The 24,160-nt window shown below is 46.7% G+C and overlaps 1 protein-coding gene across 4 annotated transcripts in view; it reads right to left on the reverse strand.

Moving 5' to 3' along the window:
* The window catches only part of LOC146798199 (uncharacterized), a 485,077-nt gene that overhangs the window by 334,151 nt on the left and 126,766 nt on the right, over positions 1 to 24,160 (reverse strand). The gene's annotated exons all lie outside the window — the stretch shown is intronic.

The raw sequence follows: 24,160 nt of genomic DNA on the forward strand, positions 1-24,160 counted from the left end.
TTCAACCACTGTAAGCCTTGTATCAAGTTGCCCCCACTTATCAGAGAGAGCTTGTAGTGTGGAGGTTGTTTCCTCCATAAAGGGTCTAAGAGCCCTTATCTCATGTAGCAAAAGTTCCATGGAGATGTCCGAGGATGCTTTGGGAGGCGAGGGAGGGTCTTTCTTTAGCCTCTTCACGTTCGACTTGGCGATTGTAGCGGGTGCAGAATCCATCTTTGAATGCTTGTCTTCTTCCTCAGCTAACAGCGAATCTTCCAACTTGGAGAGTTGTGAGAATAAAGTAGAGTTTTTGATAAAGGAACGTGGCGGCAAGGACGGGCTGGTATGAGCGCCTCGTGACCTACCCATCAACCAGCAGGGCCAGTAGCAGGGCACGCCACACACAAAAAAAAAGAAAAAGGAAAAAAGAAAAAGCCACCAACTGTGGTACGCAGTAGCTGGTCGCGAGTCAGCGAAGATCAGGAATCACTTGCCAAGACGGTTGTCAGAGATACATTCCGTCATAAAAGTGGTCCTGACGAGTGACAGCAGGAAACTTCGCAGGCTCCGAGCAAAATTGTGCAGACCCAGTCAGCACTGAGACGAGTCGTTATCTAAGATGGCGGCCACTGCTGGTATCCATGCAGGCTGAGGTAGAAACAGCACCAGAAAAGAAAAAAAAAAAACAGAAGATACGGTCATTCGAACATCGTGAATGGAGGAGATTCCGATTGCCACTGGAATTATGTCCTTAGGTCGCCTTGTGATGGAAATTCGCAAAAGGAGAAGCCATTCCGCCGGAAAACAAAATGGCGGTCGCGCTACTGCTGAGACGAGCCGACAGAAATTACCTGACAAAGGCAAAGTAATCGTCTCAAAACTGTTCGAAAACCATGGTGCGCGATGCAGGAGCACTTCCTATGCTAACTGCTGCCAGCTGCCTCCTTAGAAATCATCACAAAGTTGCACTTCTCCGCTCCGGGACCGGGAGCCTCACGGAGACGCGTCCATACTCCTTGGGCGTCAAGCCACGCCCCCAAATAGATATGTATTTAGCATTTCTTTCTTTCAGGTCCTCATGAGTAAATTGCCTCACGTTCTCTAAATATTCAAGTCCCTGTTAGCTCAACAAAAAGATCCATTGGAGGACCAAAGTTTCATAATCAAGATGGTGACTAATTAAAGGTTGTTGTTTTTTTATGAACCGAGCTAGAGATGATGAAAATAATTGTTTTGGTGTAATGAAATTTGGAAAATACTTCCACTGCATCACAAGAAAGTAACAGGAATAAATGCCCATTCCTTTAAAGGTTTGTATGATTTTTTTTCCACCACTTGTTTTTGCAGGACAATAGAGACTTCTTGACAAAGTTGCTCCCAATGAAAGAGGATGACTTCTTTAGTGGAACTAGTTATGGAGGATAACTGAACTTGCAACAGTAATCATTTTACAAAATATTCCACACCCATATGTCACTGGCTATGTTTTTCCACTCTTCCAGGTAAAATGTAATGCTTCCCCCCCCCCTGAATGGTTAATAGAAGAGGGAGTAGTGAGAACTCATTGTTTGCCACCAGTGGCAGGTTTAAAGGCTGAGACAGACTGTCGGTGATCTCCAGTACATCTGGATTGAGGTCTCTTCTGCTAGTGGCTCTGCTGATGTTTACCTTAAGGCCAGTGAATGGTTTGAACCCTCTGAGGATACTATTGACAGTCATAGGGTTTAATTGAATGTAACCTGTATTTCTTTCTTTTCTCCAATCTGATGACCTGTAGTGTGTCTAATTTTGTTTTCATGAGACTTCTCATCATCAGCATGTGATCCAAGAATAAGTTCTCTAAAAAAGGGAGCTTCAAAATCTTGTGTTGTGCCTCAGGTTTCAGGTATGCGAGTCTGAGCCAAAAAGAGCGACGTAACGCCAAACTGATGACTTGTTTGGAAACCATCTGTCAGGGTTACTCAGCTCCTCAGGACCGGAACGATGCTTGTTATGTCCACCCCTCGACAGCTTCAATTCTGATAGCTATTACAGCCCAGATTATCGAAGTGGTCGAGTGAGGGAAGGAAAGGGAGGGGACAGCGGGGAAGGAGATCTGTAACGATAGAAGAACAACACGTTTAAACACTGATCCTCCCTCTTCTCTCTCCACCACTAGGTCGTATGTGCATGTAGTTCCCTCACTATCCACACTACCTGAAAAGGAAAATAATGTTCAGCAAATGGAGCCTTCAGTCTTTTACCCTCAGCTCGAGAGTCCGGTTGGCCCGTTTGGTACAAATAATATTAAAGAGGTCCCACTACAAAAGAGAGAGCACAGAATGGGTTAAACGCCCCTGCCACTCTTTCGGGTATTCGCTACTTTTTTGCTCTAGTCCTCTACATACCCTTGTGTTATAGATGCTGTGCTTCACAGGGGTAGTATGAGCTCTTCACATGTCATCCACATACCCCTATTAAAGAAACACAATAGAAACAGTGGTGCAATGAACTACTATACAGTGTTAAACAACTCAAGCAAATAAAATCATTCCACACTCCAGTGTGGCGAATAAACGTGACAAAGTTCCGTGTTACAACCACACGGTCTTGATATCTGGTCCACCAAAGCTAAATGTTCGTGGAAGAAATGGGGGATACTGCACCGGTATTCCTACAACTCGCAATAGCCTACAAACGTGTGGCCCTCCAACAAGGAGGAACACCTGGTGTGAATAACCCCCTCAAGGCTTAGCTTAGTTCCGTTAACAGCGTATCCACGGATCGCTACAAATGTGACCAAAACAACTGTAGGTGCTCAACTACGAGGCGGTGCACAGCACCCTTACCGATACCCAACTGGAATGAAGAGGTCCGTATGCGTCGCCCGCTGCCACCAGGCTGCTGCACACAATGTTCGCGGTTCCAGGCTACTGCCTGCGTCGCCCGCTGCCACCAGGCTGCTTACACACTGTTCGCTGTGACCAGGCTGCTGCCTACGTCGCCCGCTGTCACCAGGCTTCTTGGAACAAAAACCAAGAACCAAATCCCAGGAGCCAATGTTCATAAAGATTCCCAAAAATCCAAAAGACTGCTTGAGGAAACAACCGGAGGAAGAACTCTGCAACCTAAACACGCTGCGTCTTCTCTGTAAACAGAATAATCGGCAACGCCGCCAGCACGGAAGCACTCTTTGAAGCCTTTCCGCGTCGGCGCGCGCATGCCGGAAACGCTAATGTTCCTGGGAGATGTAGTCTCTATGTCGTACGGCGCTAAACGGAAGGGTTTTTGTGTCTTTGGGTGAGGGGGCGGTTATGTTCCTGACAGTACACCCCTCTTAGGCACCTTCCTAACGGGTCTTTGGTAACGGGTGTTTTCTGTGGAAGGCTGCAAGTAAACGGGGTGCGTGTATGGCCTTTGCGGGTTCCCAGGAATTGTCTTCAGGCCCATATCCCTTCCAAGCTATCAAGTACCATCTATTCCTTCCTCGTGTCTTTGTGTCGAGAATTTTAGCTATTTCGTATTCGGGTTCACTATTTATCCAAATAGGAGTGGGTTTTTTCTTTACTGGGGCTACGGACGGTTTGAGGAGGGATACATGGAAAACGGGATGAATGCGAAGAGACAAAGGCAAGGCAAGTTTTACTGTAATAGGACTTAAAACCCTTAATATCCTATATGGCCCTATGTATCTGGGGTTGAAGATGGATCTCTTTTTGAAGTGGATGTTTTTCGTAGACAACCACACCATGTCACCCTTTTTATACTGGGGACCACTGCGCCGGTGTTTGTCTGCTTCTTTTTTATAGCGCATTTTGGCGGTCTGTAACTGATTTTGGGTTCTTTTTAGTGTGTTTCTGATGTGTTTGACTCTAGTGTGTACCTCAGGGATGTTGTTTCCAGTCTCGGGATGCACAAAGGGAAGAAACCGTGGATGAAACCCATATGTGTTATAAAACGGGGTCGCTTTTGTGGAGCTATGTACAGCGCTGTTATATGCTACCTCTGCAACCCACAATTGATCCACCCATGTTTCTGTCGTGGAGTCTACATAACATCTTAGATATTGTTTGAGAGTTTGGTTTACCCTTTCTGTCTGTCCATCCGTCTGGGGATGGAAACTCGTGGACAAGGCTACTTGAATGTGTAGGGCCTCACACCAAACCTTCCAAAATCTAGCAGTAAATTGGGTCCCCCTATCAGACACTATGCGATGAGGCAAACCATGTAGTCGCACAACATGGGTTAGCAACAATTTGGCAAGTTGCCCAGCTGTGGGTATCTGAGGACAAGCAACAAAATGTCCTAATTTCGTTAGGTAATCGACTACGCACATGATAGTATCACAGCCCTGATCTTTGGGAAGTCCGGTGATAAAGTCAATGGATATGTACTTCCAGGGTGTTGATGGCGTGGGTAAGGGTTGAAGCAACCCCTGTGGTTTCAAGTGATCGGTCTTCATGCGTGCGCAAATGTCACATCTATTAACCCATGATGTCACATCCTTGCGCATGCTGGGCCACCAAAATTGTCTCCCAACACGCTCCAAGGTTTTGAATGCACCGTTGTGACCTGCGCTGGGTATATCATGGCACCATTGGAACACCTGTTTCTGCAGTTTCTTGGTGGGTATCAGCATTACTTGTTCCTTCATGAATAGGCCCTGTCTTTCTTTCCATTCTGGATGGGTCCTGAACCAAGATCTCCATTGACACGTCCTACTGCCTTCTGCTACTTTCTGTAGAAAATCATGGGTTTGAATAGCACCCACCACTTTGTGAGGAGGAATGATAGCGTGTTCAATCAATATGTCTTCGTCTCGAAGGGATTCTTGCCTGGTGAGTGCGTCCGCTTTCTTGTTATCCTTTCCGGGTCTGAAAGTCACCACGAAGTCGAACTCTTCAAAGAAAAGCATCCAACGTAGTTGCCTGGGTGTCAGGTGCCTTGCTGAGCGCATGAATTGTAAATTCCGATGATCGGTGTATACTGTTACTTTTTCTTTGGCTCCTAAGAGGAAGTGTCGCCATTCTGAAAAGGCCTTTTTGATCGCTAACAGCTCTTTCTCGGCGATTGTATAGTTTCTTTCCGCCTCGTTTAATTTCTGGGACATATATGCGATGGGATGTAATTGTCCTGTTGTGTCGTTTCTCTGTGATAGGACCGCTCCTATGGCAGCTTCGGAGGCGTCGGCTTCCACAATGTATGGTTTTTCCGGGTTGGGATGTGCCAAAACTGGGGCCGTGATAAACGCTGTTTTTAACTCCTCGAAGGCTGTTTGAGCTTCGGTTGACCATTTGAATGGTGTTCCTTTTCTGAGTAACTTCGTTATGGGCGTTACGGTTTTTGAGAAATGATGAATAAAGCGCCTGTAAAAGTTGGCGAAGCCCAAAAAACATTGCACATCGCGAACTGTTTGTGGCTCCGGCCAGGACTTCACCGCTTGCACTTTTCGTTCCGCCATCACTTGCCCCCTCGGAGTAAGCATTACTCCCAAAAATTCCACATTGTCCACATGGAACTCACATTTTCGTAGTTTACAGTACAAGTGGTTCTCCCTTAAGGCTTGTAACACTGAGCTCACATGGTGGACATGTTGTTCTTCTGATGCAGAGTAAATCAGTATATCGTCGATGTAAACGACTACAAATTTATCCATGAAGTCGCGTAACACTTCATTCAGGAAAAATTGGAATGCCGCTGGAGCGTTGCAAAGGCCGAAAGGCATTACCCTATATTCGTATAGGCCATATCGCGTTTTAAACGCGGTTTTCCATTCATCCCCAGATCGCATCCTAACCAGGTGGTAAGCTCCCTTGAGATCCAATTTGGTGTAAATGGTCGCGGTCTTCACCTGCTCTAGGAGAACCGGGATCAAAGGAAGGGGATAGCGATTTTTGATAGTGATGTCATTCAATGCTCGGTAGTCGATGCATGTGCGAAGCTCTCCGTTCGCCTTGGGAATGAAAAACAAGGGCGAGGCCGCGGGTGATTTGGACGGGCGGATGAATCCCAATTCCAAATATTTGTCTAAGTATTGTCGTAGGTGTTCATTCTCCTTCTCCGTTAAGGCGTATATGCGACCACAAGGGACTACTGCTCCTGGTATCAAATCAATTTGACAATCATATTGTCGATGCGGGGGTAGGGTTTCTGCTTGGATTTCGTTGAATACATCCTGAAACGCTGTGTAACTAGCGGGCAAGGTGATGTCTTTTTCTGCAGCAGTTGCGATCCACTGTCGCTCTGAAAGAGCTTGTGATGAAGTTTCCAATGCCTTGAAACAATGTTGGCTGCAATATTCTGAATCAAACCTAATGGTTTTCGTAATCCAGCCTATATGAGGGTCGTGCTTTTGGAGCCAGGGAAGCCCCAAGATAATACCATGTTGGGGGGACCGTATGATGCTGAACTCCAAGTCTTCTTCATGTAGGCGATTGCATCGAACTTCAATCCTGTTCGTTACAAAGCGGATAGGGCCAGATTCTAGTACCCTTCCGTCGACCGCTACCACGACTTCTGGTATCGCTTTCTTCACTAGACCGACTCCCAACTGTACTGCCACTTCCTCATCCATGAACGTGCCGGTTGCACCGGAATCCACCAGTGCTTGTGCCTCTTTCCATTCTTCGCCGATTTTAACTTCGATGTTGATGTAAAAAAACCTTTTCACCTCCGCCGCGTTCAAAGAGGGCAAATAGGTAGCGCTCGAGGGTTTCCCTCTTAATTCACTCGAGCGTTCTAGTTTTCCGCCTCTTTTGAAGGGTTTGTTCCTTTTCCAATGTTTCCCCTAGAGTTCTGGGGTCTCTGTAGGCAATCTCTGACAAAGTGTCCTTTTTTACCGCAATAGAGACATAGACCATTTTTCCGTCTCAAGGTTTTCTCTTCGCTAGTCAAAGGAGCTCTCACTGTTCCGATTTCCATTGGTTCGACTGGGTTCGGTGGTGTATCTCTGGAGCGGACTCTGTCAGGACGAAGGGGAATGCGTTCCTTCCTCCGAACGTCACTCTTTCTGTCACCCAACCTATGTTCTAATCGCAGGGTTAAGTTGATAAGATCCGTACAAGTTGTTGGTTGGGGATCGATTTGCGCAATTATGTCTTTGAGTTCATCTCTTAACCCTTGATAGTAAATAGCGAACTGCTTCTCTTCAGGCCAATTAGCTTCCGCTACCAGACGCCTGAATGTAGTAAGGTAGACCACCAGTTCCTTATTGCCTTGGCGTAATTCTAAAAGTTCACGGTCTGCTGAGAGGGTATGCGACCTACGATCAAAGATGTTCTCGAATTCCTCTTTAAAGCCCTCCCAATCGTAAAGAAGAGGGTCGTCCCGTTGTACTAATGGAACGGCCCACAAGGCCGCATCTCCCGCTAAGTAAGAGATAAGGAAAGCTACTCTAGCTTGATTGGTGGTGAATGCTTTCGCTTTACAATTAAAATGCAGCATGATTTGTGTCAAGAAGACCTGGATTTTATTGGCGTCTCCATAATATCTCTCCGGGGGTGATAAGGGTATCGGCGTGGGGACTTCTACTGTAATGGGGGAAGGATGAGACATGGAAAAAACCCCCGCGTCGAACGGATTTTTCTGTAAACGGTCTACCTTAGCCTGTAAATTAGCCGTCTCTAGTCTGGAGGCCGCTAATTCCTGTTGCACTGATTGTAGGGCGGCCACCACTTCGTCCAGGGTAGCCATATTAAAGCAGAGGTTTCGATCAGGAGGAGCTAACACCTTGGGCCGATTATTCTGTCAGGGTTACTCAGCTCCTCAGGACCGGAACGATGCTTGTTATGTCCACCCCTCGACAGCTTCAATTCTGATAGCTATTACAGCCCAGATTATCGAAGTGGTCGAGTGAGGGAAGGAAAGGGAGGGGACAGCGGGGAAGGAGATCTGTAACGATAGAAGAACAACACGTTTAAACACTGATCCTCCCTCTTCTCTCTCCACCACTAGGTCGTATGTGCATGTAGTTCCCTCACTATCCACACTACCTGAAAAGGAAAATAATGTTCAGCAAATGGAGCCTTCAGTCTTTTACCCTCAGCTCGAGAGTCCGGTTGGCCCGTTTGGTACAAATAATATTAAAGAGGTCCCACTACAAAAGAGAGAGCACAGAATGGGTTAAACGCCCCTGCCACTCTTTCGGGTATTCGCTACTTTTTTGCTCTAGTCCTCTACATACCCTTGTGTTATAGATGCTGTGCTTCACAGGGGTAGTATGAGCTCTTCACATGTCATCCACATACCCCTATTAAAGAAACACAATAGAAACAGTGGTGCAATGAACTACTATACAGTGTTAAACAACTCAAGCAAATAAAATCATTCCACACTCCAGTGTGGCGAATAAACGTGACAAAGTTCCGTGTTACAACCACACGGTCTTGATATCTGGTCCACCAAAGCTAAATGTTCGTGGAAGAAATGGGGGATACTGCACCGGTATTCCTACAACTCGCAATAGCCTACAAACGTGTGGCCCTCCAACAAGGAGGAACACCTGGTGTGAATAACCCCCTCAAGGCTTAGCTTAGTTCCGTTAACAGCGTATCCACGGATCGCTACAAATGTGACCAAAACAACTGTAGGTGCTCAACTACGAGGCGGTGCACAGCACCCTTACCGATACCCAACTGGAATGAAGAGGTCCGTATGCGTCGCCCGCTGCCACCAGGCTGCTGCACACAATGTTCGCGGTTCCAGGCTACTGCCTGCGTCGCCCGCTGCCACCAGGCTGCTTACACACTGTTCGCTGTGACCAGGCTGCTGCCTACGTCGCCCGCTGTCACCAGGCTTCTTGGAACAAAAACCAAGAACCAAATCCCAGGAGCCAATGTTCATAAAGATTCCCAAAAATCCAAAAGACTGCTTGAGGAAACAACCGGAGGAAGAACTCTGCAACCTAAACACGCTGCGTCTTCTCTGTAAACAGAATAATCGGCAACGCCGCCAGCACGGAAGCACTCTTTGAAGCCTTTCCGCGTCGGCGCGCGCATGCCGGAAACGCTAATGTTCCTGGGAGATGTAGTCTCTATGTCGTACGGCGCTAAACGGAAGGGTTTTTGTGTCTTTGGGTGAGGGGGCGGTTATGTTCCTGACACCATCACTTCTTCATTGATAATGTCTTTGAAGACTTCACATCTCACTCTTGGCTGACCCAGCAGGCCACCATCCCTGTGATGACATCATATCAGAACAGGTCTCAATTTGCGACCTACCTCATGAATATTGATGAGGATGGTCAAAGTGCGAACCACTCTGAATGGATATTTTACAAACCAACCTATTAGTCCATAGGTCTGTCCCCAAATCTTTTTGAATTCACAAAAAGCTAGTGCACAATTTGAAACAAATTTTTGTGCATCAAATATTTGTACATCTGCCCCTTATAATTCTTGCAGGTCTTTCATGGCTTGGCCTTCTATCACTTTCACTGTCTTCAATCATGCTGAAATCTATATATAATTTTGAGTAATGCATTACTACTGCATGCTGCTCTTAGACTCAGTGGCCCTGTCTTACTGTAACATCCCAACTACCTCCTTTTCAATGACTCATTTTCACCTGTTACCCATATCTCATCAGCCCTCTCCATCTCCTTTCCTCCTTCTGTCAACAAATCTGCAGTTGGCTTCTCTCTTTTTCTCAGGCATGGCGTATCAAGGATAACATCAGCCCATAAAGGAAGGGTAAAAGTGCATCTAGCCTCTGGTCGGGAAGTCAAATATGACAATATTCAGAGTGCAGTGGGCCCCTCTGATGCATTGGTGTGGGGATACAACATTGATAGCTACTCCCCTGTTCTTTGATTGTAGTCTTTTGTCCCCCACCCCAGTTCTGCTGTTCTCTCCTTTTTTCTTCTCAGAGCTGCTGCACTTACTCCAGTATTAATCTGTGTTTAAGATATTCCTGTGGAATCCTATCATAATTAGTGGTAACACTAGGATCACCCAAAATGGGATCAGAGGATCCAACTGACCTAGAATAAATGATATACTAAGGCCCGTATTTATCAATATTTCATGCAGCGAAGAAAGCTACCTTGCTGTGCTGTGCTGCGTGGAAGCAAGAGGGCGGGAATGCACTGTAATAAACATTATATCGCGCATTCCTGCTCTCTGCTTGCATTGGCGCAAACTGCTGCCTACCGGTTAAGCATGCACACTTGCACCAGAGTGATGCATTCCCATGTATACCAGTGTTGGTAAAACAGAGAATGTGCCAAAAGGTATGGGTACATGCGTGGGAACACCCACCTCCACCCATGGCATGCTTCCCTGCTGAAGAGTAAGTATAGCGCTTGGCACTGTCTTGCGTTATGCTATACTTATCAAGTCATGCAAGGTGACTTTGAGTGGCTTGATGGATCTCATTTAGGTTTTGCATCGTCCTTGCATCTCCTTCAGTGGTTCAAGGGCAACGCACAACTTTTATAAATATGGGCATAAGCATCTTTCAGTCACCCCTGTCTAGATAGAGGTGCATTACGTGAGCCGTACTTGGAATAGTGGAAGGGCTGCAGTGTTGGGCTGTGGGTGCTTTTGGCAGAGCTTCTGTTTGCTCTTAGCTTTGGTCTTGCAAGCTTAGACTGAGGTGAGTTGAAGAGAATTATGAGGTCCTTCACTGGATTAGTAGCATGGTTGCAAATCGGAGCAGCCCACAACCAGATCGGCAGTGACGCTGCTGATCAGGAGTGAAGTGTAGTGACAGAGCTGTGTGTGGGCCCCAGGACTAGCATAGTAAGGGGGCTGCCGGTTAAGTGCCTTGGAGGAGCCCACATGGTGAAAAAGTTCACTAAACTATAACTGCCATTTTCCAGTGCTTTTGGTTTTTAATGTTAGCTTGTGTCTTACTCGAACACCTAATTATAACTTCATTTTAATCAATGTGTTTTCCAGTACATTTCTAGTTGTCTCCAATGACTTAAGGTCTAGCACCTACCTTAATTACATCACTTGAAACTTTGGTTTACTATATTCCTATCACAATGGTACTATTTTAAAATTAGGAGGCCACTAAGCAACTGAGATGGGTAGGTTGAGTAACCAGATGTGGAAAAGGCATGCTGTAGTTATGCCAACATCCCTTTAACTACTGTCAGCCCCTTTCAAATATATTATGTCACAAATTATTACAAACCCCCTTACAATTTGAACCCTCTGGTTTCATGTGTGCATGATAAATGCTCATATATTTCAGCCGACTCTTCATGGAAAGGCTTTAATTTCAACAACTTCTATTCCCACAAAGTGCGCATTAATTTGGTCTAGAATAAAAATGGTTACCGCTCTAGTTTATTATAATTCTGTGGTGATGCTGCAGTTGATTGATAGAGAGTTAACTGACAGACAGCTGTGGTGGTGGAATCACACGTTCCTCTGTGCATTACAGAAGGTTTTACTAAAATGGATGAGGAAGATATTTAGGAACTCAAAGAAAATGTGTCCACATTTAAATTTTTTAGAACACTAATAATTCCTATAGCAAAAAGAACCCCATATTTGTTTCATTGCTAAATTTAAGTTTTGCATGTTTGATTCCATCAACATGGCTTTAGATGTGCACACTTTTGTCATAAATGAAGCTATTCTTTAACCCCTTCTTGACCAACCAAGTACGTATTTAAACATATATTTCTCACAAATGGGAATTAACATGGGAAAACAACGTGTTGGACAGCCAACGCCTCACCTTTTTCTGGAACTCGCTATACGAGCCACCCTTAAATTTTCCATGAAGGAGTTGAGGTGGATGAACCTTTTTATGGAAAGTTTTATACAGGATTCATGAAATGGTGTCACATTTATTAGCAAAACAAAAAAACACTCTTTTTATGGAAACTCTGACCTAACTAGTAACTACACAGAGCCTCTGTAAGTGTTTCAGGGAGCTTCCTTAAAACCCTGCTGTCCCTCTTAAGTGTCATCAAAGATTTGCATGTATGCTATCGGAGGTCTTCAAACAGATTTATTCTGAGCCATGCCTTGAGTAAATATACAAAGATGTTCTCTGTGTTGATAGCTATAGATTTACACAAAATTGATACTAAGTAGTGTGCTTCAATTCATTACAGCAAATATATACATTGCAGATATGGAAATCAAGAGAAACATGTCAATAGAGAGTTGACGAAGGCTTCTTAAAAGAAAAATCATGTTTTTCATTACAAATACATTCATCATCTGAAACTGAAAATATGGTGAACAATCAAACTAAAACATCAGAGTCCGTGGGAAGCAGAGGGGCTACACTCAAATAAATTATGTATATATGTATCTGTGGTATTCATATAGCGAAAATATAGCCAGTGATAGTGGAATGCTGTACAGGGACAATCGGCATAAGGTATAATCAGGGTGTGTACAAAGGGTTCAGACGGGGACTTATTACGGTGTCATGCTTTTTAAAGAGAGATGTCAGTTCTGATGGATACTAAAATCTGATTCAAGATTCTGTGAGTGAAGATGGAGAGGACCTGCTTCCTATTTTTTTCTTTCTTCCATTTCTTTATCTCTAGCCTTGTAGTGTTTTGGCTGTGGGTTTCAGGGTGTGGATCAGAGTGGAATTGTCAGTTGAGTTAAAAGTGGCTAAATGACATAAATTTGCACTTATTGTTACTTTTTCATTTCTCACATTGTCTTACTTAACATTTAAAACATTGTAATTATACTGATAACCAGTTTACCATTTTAAAATAACAGTCTGCCCAATGCATTTGAAACACAATATTGGTTTTCAAAGACACTTGTGAAGTGGCTGGAACAGTCTTAGCCTTCATTTTGGTGCCTACGCATGGACATCACGTTGGGCCCTCATCCTGCCCAGTTTGAGGCGCTCAGTTCCAAAGTCAGTCGTTTCTTACATGTTAAATGGACACCTAAATCACTAGTGCGACACCCTTCAAGGTACTCTTTAGACTCCTCACCGAGAGGCACCCCAACTCAAATTGCTATTTTCATTTGTTGTCGGGTATTTGCGTGAACACTTGCAGTAACACTGACAACCTTGGAGTATCAAAGGAAAGATGGCAGTGGTTTCCCCTAATCAGGACACTGGGCATTCTACTTGCAAAAACAGTGATGGCCCACATAGATAAAGACTGGGGGGGTGGACGGGCTCCAGAGTGGAGAGTGGACAGCAGAAAGCGCGCTGGGGCACAGTGCACTGGGGGTAATCATTTTTCAAAACAAGACCTACCTGGTGCTGCCAGCCACGTCGCACTCCTCTGTTCCTCGTCCTAGCGGTCACTAGGACTGCATCGGACTCTCCATCCAAGCCCCACTCTCTTCTCAATCATGAGATCAGCAAGGAGTTTGGCCTGAGTGGGCTGGACAAATGCTCGCTAAGGCACAGTGGGTCTGTGCTGTTGCTTTGGTTCAGGCCGGTGTAAGTGTCAGCAGACTCGTAAACAGTAAATTTGGTTACCGCGGACCGCATCATGCAAGGTGGTCATGGCAACTGTTGTGGTTGTGATGTGAGGCACAGTGGTGCGGCATGCGGTGCCCTCAATTGGCAGTGCAGGCTGCGGTTCACTGACGGTCGTCCAGTGGTGTCGGTGAGCCCAGGGCTGTGGTGCCGAGTGAGGCGGTGCTCGTGGTGGTGCTGAGAGGTCACAAAGCAAGCGACAGAGCCGGTTGATGGGAGCTGGCGTTGGTATGCCTAGACTGAAGTGTGGGATGGGGCGGTGCGTCGTGTGACTTACAAGCGGTGCCCCCAATCCACGGTGCGGTCACGAGTGTCAAGGTCAGTGGACAGCGACATTGTCGGTGAGGCCAGGGCGACAGAATGAAGTGAGGCGGTGCTGAAAGCGGTGCCTACAGGTCGCAGTGCAAGCAGCGGCTCAGTGGCAGAAGTGGTCATAGTCGTCGGTGCAAAGTGCAGCAGTGCCCTCTGCGGTGCCTTCAGGACACAGAGCCCACTGCAGTGTTTGTTTTCCCCTTCTGTGTCAACTGAAACTCGCGGTTCCAGAGGCGGTACCCAGAGGTAAGTGAAGTATTTGCTGTCCCTTAGACTTTATGAACAGGAGGCAAGCTCTATTTCAAGCCCTTGGAGATACTCAGTGACAAGTGAAGAAAGTTCAGTCCAGTCCTTTCACTGGCCAAGGCAGAAGCAGCAACTGCAGGCCAACCCAGCAAAACAAAAACACAGCAAAGGGGCAGTACTTCTCCTGGCAGTTCTTCCAGCTCTTCTTCTTGGCAGGTTCCGTAATCCAAGCGAGTTCTAAAGTTCTGGGGTCTGGGCCCCAGTATTTATACTGCATTTTTGTTTGTTCTCTTGGGCAGAGAGTGTCTGTGCTCAGTCCCAACCAGTTTGATCCTCTTTGGCCCAGCATCCCGGCAGGAGGTAGAGACAGCATTGTCTAAGGCAGACCAGGCCCATTCAGGTGCATGGAAATCTCCTCCCACTACTCTAAATGCAGCCCAGCCTTGACTCATCCAGGAAAGGAGGGACACACCTCCCCCCCCCCCCCCCCAAGTGCTGTCTGAAGAGAATGCACATCCCCAGCCCCTGTCACTCCAAAGCCAGACAGTCAATCCACCACCCAGCTGAGGCACACAGGCTGGCTAAGAAAGAAAATACCTATGTTATGAAAGTGTTATTTTCAAACACAGAACATAAAAATCATTGTTACTAAAAGATGCATTTCAACATTCTCAGTTCAGGCATATTGAACTCCGTTCCTCTATCTTGTTCCAATGAGAAGATATACTTGTAAAATGTTACAGAGTATTCCCCATTCTATCCTATGGGACAGATTGCCTTTCATTAGTGAAAAACGAATGACACTGTATTTCACTATCAGGACATGTCACACACACACCAGGACATGTCCTACCTTTTAAATATACTGCACCCTGCCCATAGGGGTACCTTGGGCCTAACTTAGGGGTGACTAACATGTAATAAAAGGGAAGGTTAGGGTTTGGCAAGTGGGTGCACTTGCCAAGTCGACTTCGCAGTAAACTGCGAGCAGACACTGCAGTGCAGGTCTGGGAACCCTTTGAACGACTGCTCATGTGGGGGCACAATCAGTGCAGCAGGCCCACTAGCAGCATTTGATTTACAGGCCCTGGCACTTTCAGTGCACTTTACTAGGGACTTACCAGTAAATTAAATATGCCAATCCTGGAAACACCAATAAGTAATACAATTTACAATAGGAGCGCTTGCTGGGGCGGAACAAGTGGTATAACCTGTCCTAGATGTCAGAGTACGCAGGCAGACACTATCCATATGTTTGCTGCGTGCCCTAAGCTAGATCTGTATAAACAACTGATAGAACAATTTATGGATAGGGCACTTGGGATCTCTATCAGATTAACAGATGAAGTTATGGTATTAGGGGTGGCTAAAGACGGCACTGACGTAGCATGTTATGAATTTTTATTTTTGGCTATGACTGTAAGTCGACTGTGTATAGCATCTCTATGGAAAGATCCAAATCCACCTACGTTTCATCAGTGGTTATCGCGCATCCTGGCTATATATACTTTAGAAAAAGCACTCTATGACAAAAGGGGAAGGAAGTTAAAAAAATTGGGAAATCAAATCTGGGCACCAATAGCTGAATGGCAATCAAGGATGGAATGATAAACGATATTAGACGGACTGAAAGATTGGTATACTGATTTCATTATTAAGACTGGGTTGAATCCTTATCTGTCTCTTTGTATGTGCCACGCTTCGGTATCTCTTACTCTCATCTGCGTATCTGGTTCTACTCTCCTTCATTTACCTTTCTCTGTGTTATATGATTAATTTAAGTCTTGAAATATGTATGATTACAGTTGTAAAGATTGATGATGATTCAATAATAAAAAAATTTTTTAAAAAAAAAGGAGCGCTTGCACTTTAACACTGAACAGTAGTGGGACTGTGCGCAGAGACACTAAACCAGCAAAAATAGAGTCAAACCAGGATGTCAGAAATCAAAAAGACTGGTGAAACACGCCAAAAGATGTCAGGTCTAACACCTTTACTGTAGGAATTCTTATAAAAGTCCAATGTCAATCATTGCCAGTACAACTTCAGAGTTCAAAATTGCCCAACCAGTCAAACTGGGACAGTTTTCCCCCACAGTGAGATTGCTGGGTATGTTAAATCTTACACCGTTGTGCTAGAATACATTGATGGGGCTTGTGCCTATATGGTACTACGCAGGTACATAATTTACTTATCTGCTCTATTTGGAAACCTTCAGGGGTGAGCTGAGATTTCATATTGTGTTTTGTCACGCAGAAGGTTTACTCTTATAATTACAATAGGTGTTATGCGTTCTAGGTGAGACAGTCTATTCACACAATGATTGCGACTTTTGAAATATTTTTCTTCACAAGAGTTCCATTTTCACCATCTATTCACAAAATAGAATTATCTTGTGAATGTTTGCCTAACATCTGTCAGTTGTTGCAAGACATGTCTACTTGAACCAACTTTCTCATGACAGAAATCTATGAGGTCAGCATAAACATAAGGAGACGGAGATTTATGCAGAGGGGTATATTCCCATAATCAGGATCTGTTGGGACAGAAAGGTCTTCTGCAAGGTAATGGATGTGCACCCCTAGCCGGACTGCACCAACTGCACTGATGTCCGGATCCCTATTGATGATTTTTGTTGCCATAGGCAAACACTGATTGTATGTCTGCACCATGACATATGCCTGTCTCATGGATTGCGGTCTTCTTGAGCATGGAGGGGAATCCAGAGTGCTACCCTCATAGTGCTAGAAAGCTACAGCCTTCACCAGGAGTTAAGCAGCGCAAGTGCAGTGATCGGTAGGAGTGAACAGGTTCTCTTTAACCCATGTCACTGGAGTGAGGCATGCAGGCATACTCATTCAAAGTTCTGCAGCTGTTTGCTTAACTCACTTCTTGGCCTATATCAGGTTGATGAGGAGCACTGCACAGTGCATCAGAGGTGTATCTGCTCTGGTAAATTTGTGCTTTAGAAGGGTGAAATACAGCGATAATGCAGCACTGTGCAGTGTGTGCATGTAGAACATGTTTGCTAGGTGTATGAGTGCCTGGTACAGTTAATGAAAAACAGTGCTGTGCAGTGCGTGCATATTGAATAATGCATGTACTGAGTATATGTGAGCCTGTGAGTGGTACAGCACATGAAGAATACAGTACTGTGTAGTGTGTGTATTTATGTTAAATGCATGTGCTGGGTGTATGTGGGTATGTGAATGGTATAATAGATGGTAAACTGTGGGTTCCATTTACCGAGACCCAGGCCTGCATGGCTAAACAAGAGAACAGGGGGTAGAGAAATCCCTACAGACAGATTTGTGCATTTCTACATTCCTGGAAGCTGGGTAGGACACACTGGAGAGGGGGAGCTAGGCTTTTCCTGCACACTTCAAAGGGTGCTCCTTGATTCAGAGAGGTCATAAGGAAGGGGCCTGGGCACATCTCAGGAAGGAGGTGGAACCATAATGAGTAGGGCTGAGGCCTTGGGCTAACCTTTTGATACACATATTACTGTGGTTAACATCCAGGTGTGAACTCTAGTCACTCCTGTGGCCTTTGTTAGTGAGCTATCAGCTTTGGAGTCGCTCCTGCTGTGACAGACTGCTTTCAAGAGGAAGAGAGGGCACAGGAGTGGGCAGTTCAAGAGAAACCGACCCCTCAACATAAAATTGAAAAACTCAGACACTAAATCACATTTAGTGTCTGGAAATGGACTATTGTCATGGTTCTGCGAGCCGCCCGCCACCGAGGAGGAGGGGTTAGCGGTCTGGTGCTTACGAGACCGCACCGGAAGGCAGAAATACTCACTTCCGGTTGATCGCGCATAACAGCCGGGAACTCCGGCTGATTATCGCTTTGAATTCTCGCCTTAGCCGCGGAAGGAGCGATGCCACTCCGGAGCATCCGAACAAACCGCCGAAGAAGGGACGCTGCTGCGGACTTCGAGAGGTACAGGTACTGTCTTAGCAGAGGACGCACCGAGGTTAGGTGGACGTCAGTCTCTGCCATCGGGACATTGTATGCTAGTCATACCACGGCACACCGGAGCGTGTACAGTGGAGTAGGGTACTCACCCTATCTTTATTATTTGCGCAGGAGCGCTGGTTTTGTTCCTATGATTTTTGCCACATTCCCTTCCTAAAATCAGGAGAGTACCAGACTGGTACACCGGGGAACCTTTATTATTTGCGCAGGAGCGCTGGTTTTTTGCTTCCTATGATTTTGGTTCCATTCCCTTCCTAAACACGCAGGAGAGTACCGGACTGGTACACAGGGGACCCTTTATCATTTGCGCAGGAGCGCTGGTTTTATATTCTTGTTTTTGGGTTTGCACCATCTGTGGAGCTGCACGTTATTCCTGCGGCCCTGTAGTCCTGGACATGGGAACCGGAGGCCAGTCACTTGAGGAGGGTCACACGACATCGCACCAGGTAACCCAGTGGTTAGTAGGCGGGCACGACACAGAGGAGAGAAGAGAAGGAACGGACAGAACAGTAATCGTGTTCCCTTCTTTCCTTCACAGCTTGGTGTCCAGCGCCATCTAGACTCGCGCCTCTCTGGCTTCTACCCGGGTACCCCCTTGTCCTAGGCGGTGCTCAACCCCGACTAGGGCACGGCGGGAAACGGGGTGGTGGTTCTTGTCGCCTCTGCAGGATCACCCCACCAAGGAAACGGTATGCCTTGAGAGGGGACTCGGACAACTATAAGAAGGGGAGCTGGAGACCCCAAAAATTATAAACTGGCAAGCAGCCGGATGGGAGAGAAAGCTCTGCAAACTTCTGCCTGTGACCAGGACTAAGGGCCAAGCCCTGTTAGTCTCCTTGCTGGGAGTGCAGTAATCATCCAGGCAATCCAAGACCACCTGCCTTGGAGCATGCAGCACCATTGCCTACCTGCTTGCCAAGACCAGTGTTCCCTGTGAGTAAGAGGAAAGCATAGGAGGGAGTGAGGTCCAGTGGGGAGCCTGGTAGAGTGGACTCCTTTGCTAGATGTGAGAAGATGGTTACTGCATCAATCAGGCCATTGCCCGTGTGCAGGGGAAATTCAGCAGCCCTCCTATGCCAAAGGAGGGCACCTGTGAAGTGAGCCATATGCATTATTGCACCGATCGAGCCAGGGCCTGTGCGCAGTGAGGAGCCAGTAACCCCACATGACAGGAGGGGCCACCGTGCAAAGACTACTGAGCTGTGAGGGCAGTAGTCCTTGTGTAGGGGTGAGCTGTGACCCTGTACGCGGCGAGGTGGGTCCTCCGCCGCAAACTTTGCTGTGCCAATCGGGTCGTAGCCCAATGGACAGTGAGGCTACAGAGACCTTGTATACTAGAGGGGGGTCAGCGGAACTAGCAAGACGTGTGACCTGGTTGGAGTCATTGTCAGAGAACTGAGGCCACTGTGGGGACCCCGGTGTACCTGCAACCTTGCACCCCTCCCAAACCCCCGCTGCCTTTGGAAGGACCAGAGACTTTTATCCTGCACCGAGGGGCTGCAAAGAACCTCTGGTCGCATGACCGCGTGTGAGGAACTCTACGATCGCTGAGTGCCCCCAACCTGGGCTGAGTGCAGCGAACTAATCTGAATCAGCTATTGCCGCTCCATCACTCAGAGAAGGGCGCCCTCAAGACCGCCAGTCATTCCGATCCTGCAGGTGTTGGTAATAGTAATTTCGGGCCAGTTGGCTGCGGGGAAATTGCTTGCAAGATAGCGCTGCGGTGCACAAACACTGTTGACTTACCAATGTTGTATGGGGGATAACCACTATCACAAGGAAGGAGTGGTACCCTGGGAACCGCCTACAGAAACACTAGAGTCCTGACCTCAGGGGGACCGTGTAGATGTTTGTGAATGTCGCATTTCTATTTGTTTTAGTAGAGGTAAAAATAAAATACTCCTTTTATCACAAAAGTAAGTATTTGGATGGGTAATTATTTCTTGCTGCTGCTACACACATGTTGAGTTGTGAGCCCTATTCACCCCCTGAGTTGTGAGCCCTATTCACCCCCTGTATTCAACTCCCTCCTGCACCCACTTCTTGCAGCTAATGCTTCCCAAAACACAAATACTGCCATCATTCAGGACTTTGCTAAACTACAAGGTGGGAAGCTCAGTTTACCATCACCATTTTAATAGGGCTAGATTGCCCCTGGGTAACTCTACATTAGAAGTCTGATAACTCTCCAAGTTTATGCTGCTACCCAAACTCCGCATAAAGATGATAAATAAAGTGAATGTCAGGGCAAACGAAAGAAGAGGGGTTTGGGACAGCGGCATGGTTACTCTGGGGTCCTGTGGTCCATAAGGTCCTGGGCGTACTAAGATAGCGCGGAAATAGTAAGAATACATGTCTAATTGAATCTTCATACATATGTTTAGACCAAATATAAGCAAGCCGCAACAATTCAACCGTCTGCACCCTATAACTCTTCTTTCCACTTTAAAAGTACAAACTGGATAAAACGTCAGGCGCGAGACCGCTTCCACTGAATAAATCGTGGCTTTGATTCAGCTGCACTGTTCCAACCGTCCAAATACCGGGGCAGCACAAATGATACCCACAGATAATCACAGCCTGCCGGCTTGTCTGGTCACTTGTCTCTGGGAAAGGAGCTATCGCCATCTCTTGACATTTCTCCTTGCCAACACCCTGACAGTCACACTTCTGCGCACCGTGACTACTGAGCACGTGCACAGACAGGGCGAGGGCGGCGCTGGAGCCCTTCTCCTGTGGATGGAGCGCGCGCATTTCCGGCCCGCTCATCCGTTCCTTAGGCCGCTCTTGGGACGCGCCAGCTGTTGGTGGGATGGGCAACCGCCTCTGGCGCTTCATTGGGAACGCCGAACCGTGACCTGCGCACCTGCTCAGGGGGCAGCCCAGGCCTGCGAGCCCAGAAGATCCTCGAGATGCCCAGCAAAATAGAAGCCCCCTCCCTAAGCCGATCGACTATTGCTATCCACATCACGTGCCAGATTCACCCTTTATTCCCCTCTGTGCGGATATCTTCCCTTACTGGCTTTTCCTTCTTCCACAAACAGGGCATCAACCACTCTGAGCAAACGTTACCAAGCTTACGCCCTGACGTAGACACGCCAGTTCCGTATTTTTTTTGCGCCATCTCCAGTTAACATCTGCACCAAAGCTAATTAGGTCGTTGTTGTTGTAGCCCACTGGGAAAGGCATTCATTTAAGCCTCAGCTTCAGTTATCTACAGGCCATTCTCAACTCTGAATGCATTGGGTTTCTCTTGCACATCCAAATCATTCCTCTCTCTTTATTCTCTCATACTTTATAATTAAAGGTAGGTGAGGTACTAACATTTTAAGGCAGGCTCGAGCCTGAAACCTGGGGAGCAGATTTACAAGGAACGGATACATCTGTAGAGATGCGTCAGTTAACCTGCACCAGCCGGTGATACCCTTGCACCACCATGGAAGCGCCATATTTACAATATGGCACACCACGGCGCAAGGATTGACAGATGTGTCAGAAATTCTGACTCATCTGTTGGCCCAAAAGTCACGTATTGCTGAAGTTGTGTCGCAAGCACGACGCAACTCCTGCAGTACATGGGGAGGCCTATACTCATTGTACTGCGTCACTCCTTATGCCAGCTTCAAGCAGGCATAAGGTTTTGATGCAGTGGCATCCTAGAAGTAGTGCAGGGAAATCTTGTAGATTTCACTGCATCACTTCTATGAGGCTTTCCTGCATGGGAATGCCCACATTATATGCAGGTATAATCTGACACTGGGCTTTACAACGTGATGCATCTCCCTAGATGCATCACGTTGTAAATTGACCGCATTATTTATACCACCGCTGCGTCACAAAAGTGATGCAACGGTGGCGCAAAAATGTTGCAAGAGGCTTGTAAATCTGCTGCTGGATTTGCTCAGCTCAAGCCCCTGTTGGAACCACGAGCCGAGTTTTAATGTGACTAAAGTTCTGCCTTCCTCCACCTGGGATGTGGTGTTATGGCCAGACCTGCCGACTATTAAACTCTGGGAACCAAATTTCAGTCTGGGCATCTGCTCAACATCATGTGATTCTGGGTAAATCACCTAATCTCCCCGTGCATATAAATAGTGCATGTGACCTTGAGTAATGCAGCTGGTACTCATGTAAAACTCTCCAATACCTTCAGATTGAGTTTGCTCTGTATTTTTAAATGTGTATAAGAGTGCACTAAAGTAAAAGCAAAGCCTTAACATAAGGAAAGACAAATAGAAACCCATTTACTGGCTGATATGTATGGAGTAAAACTAGAAACCCTGGATCAATAGTGGCTTTCCTGCTTAAAATGTGTGATCTTGGGCAAATATTTTATTTCACCCCAACTCTTTTTTTCTTCATTATTATTTATGAAAGCACTTTCCCAATTTGTGAGTTCAGACTATTGGTTGTACAAAACTATCACTTTTAATATGGTCTTCTCAGTACAGTGCTATAATGTGCCCTATTAATGTCAAAGCTTCCACGTGTTAAAGAAATACACTTTTTTGAACTTTGAAGAGACTTTATCATATTTTACATGGTTTGTTGTATGATTTACATAACACATTTTCAGGGTTTGACTTGTGCATGGGCTATAAGATCCCAGCCAGACCATTGGTTTGTCTCTGTCTGTTAATTTGTCGGCTCGCTGACCTCTAATTATAAGGTAGAAGAGAGGGTCGTTTGGGAAGAGCTTGGGGTTGAATATGCATATTTTTACAGATCATAGAGTTCAATTTCAATTTCAATAGTTCTTTAGCGGAAGGGAGGAGAGACGCAGACTTAGAGTGAGGAGTGGGCGAGAGCGCATCCCCTGGCAGCCCCTACCTGTGTCCAGCCCGTGAAAAGCACCAAGAGCACGCGTCTCCTCCCTGCCGCCGCCGCAGTAGCCATCCTTTCCCGCGGCCGCAGTGTGCAGGGGGGACTACAGCCCCAAAGCTCCTCCGCGGCGGAAGCCCGCCACCGTCATCACCGCGCCTGGAGGCGCATATATCTACGGACTTCCCCGGCAGAGCGGGTGATCGCTTTTGTTCCTCGCAGCATCCCCTGGCAGCCCCTACCTGTGTCCAGCCCATGAGAAGCACCAAGAGCACGCGTCTCCTCCCTGCCGCCGCAGTAGCCATCCTTTCCCGCGGCCGCAGTGTGCAGGAGGGACTACAGCCCCCAAGCTCCTCCGCGGCGGAAGCCCGCCACCATCATCACCGCGCCTGGAGGCGCATATATCTACGGACTTCCCCCGCGACACGGGACACGTGCGGGTGGCGCCGGGCTAAGCCCGGGCAAAGGGCGGGCCCTCTGAGGCCCTCAGAGGTCAACAGTGGTCGGGCGGGCCACCCCACTAAGCTGAGAAGTCAGGTGAGCGAGGAGACATGTCGATCAGGGGGAAACGCTCCGTCAATCCAACTAGTAAACCGGCATTGGCCCACCCCATATCATCGCTATCTCTAGAAAGTGTGCTGGATAATGCTTTTAACATGGTTGCCAATGAAATCGAGAGTACAGAGAGACGGATGTCATTGGAGCTTTTACGTGCACACTCCGAGCCCCGGGACCCAAGCATAGATCATATCGTACCTCTATCCCCAACTGTTACAGTTATAAAATCAAACTCGTCTCATATTCCACCTATCCCCTCTGGGGGGGAAAGTGGCACAATTATTCTTGACTCTCAGTCTGCTGCCACTGTACACGTTTCCACCCCTCTTGCTTCCCCGAAAACCAAAGCAGCGGGAGGAAAAAGGAAAAGAGGCCCTCCTAAATCATTGACCAATAAAAGAAAACAAGCTATATGCAATAATAGCCAACCCACACCACAGAGTATGTGTACTAGAGGGAAACAAAAAACAATTGGGGGCAGTAACGTCATGACTGAACAAGTGCAATTTGTTGAAGGACCCTTGGACACTACCCCCCCAGGTAATGGCTATAATTGCACATGCACACAGACCGATCCTGCTAGTGAAGGAATCACATTAAAGAAGTCTAACGTGAACTTTATGGAAACCATTGTGGACACTATTTTTAAACAGCTAGAATGTCAGATGATCAAACAGTTTAATAATATTTTTAAAAGACTTGATCGAATAGAAACTCTGATAAAGAACGAAGATGTCAAAAGGAGGGGGGCTATCAGTCTTGATTTAATAAGGGGAGAGCGCCTTCTGAAAGAGCTGGTAGCTACCAACAGGGGCACTTTGAGTGAAGGGACCAATGCTTCCAGCAGCGCAATTTCCTCCAA

Source organism: Triturus cristatus, chromosome 9, assembly GCF_964204655.1.
Source record: "Triturus cristatus chromosome 9, aTriCri1.1, whole genome shotgun sequence".
Taxonomy (NCBI): Eukaryota; Metazoa; Chordata; class Amphibia; order Caudata; family Salamandridae; genus Triturus; species Triturus cristatus.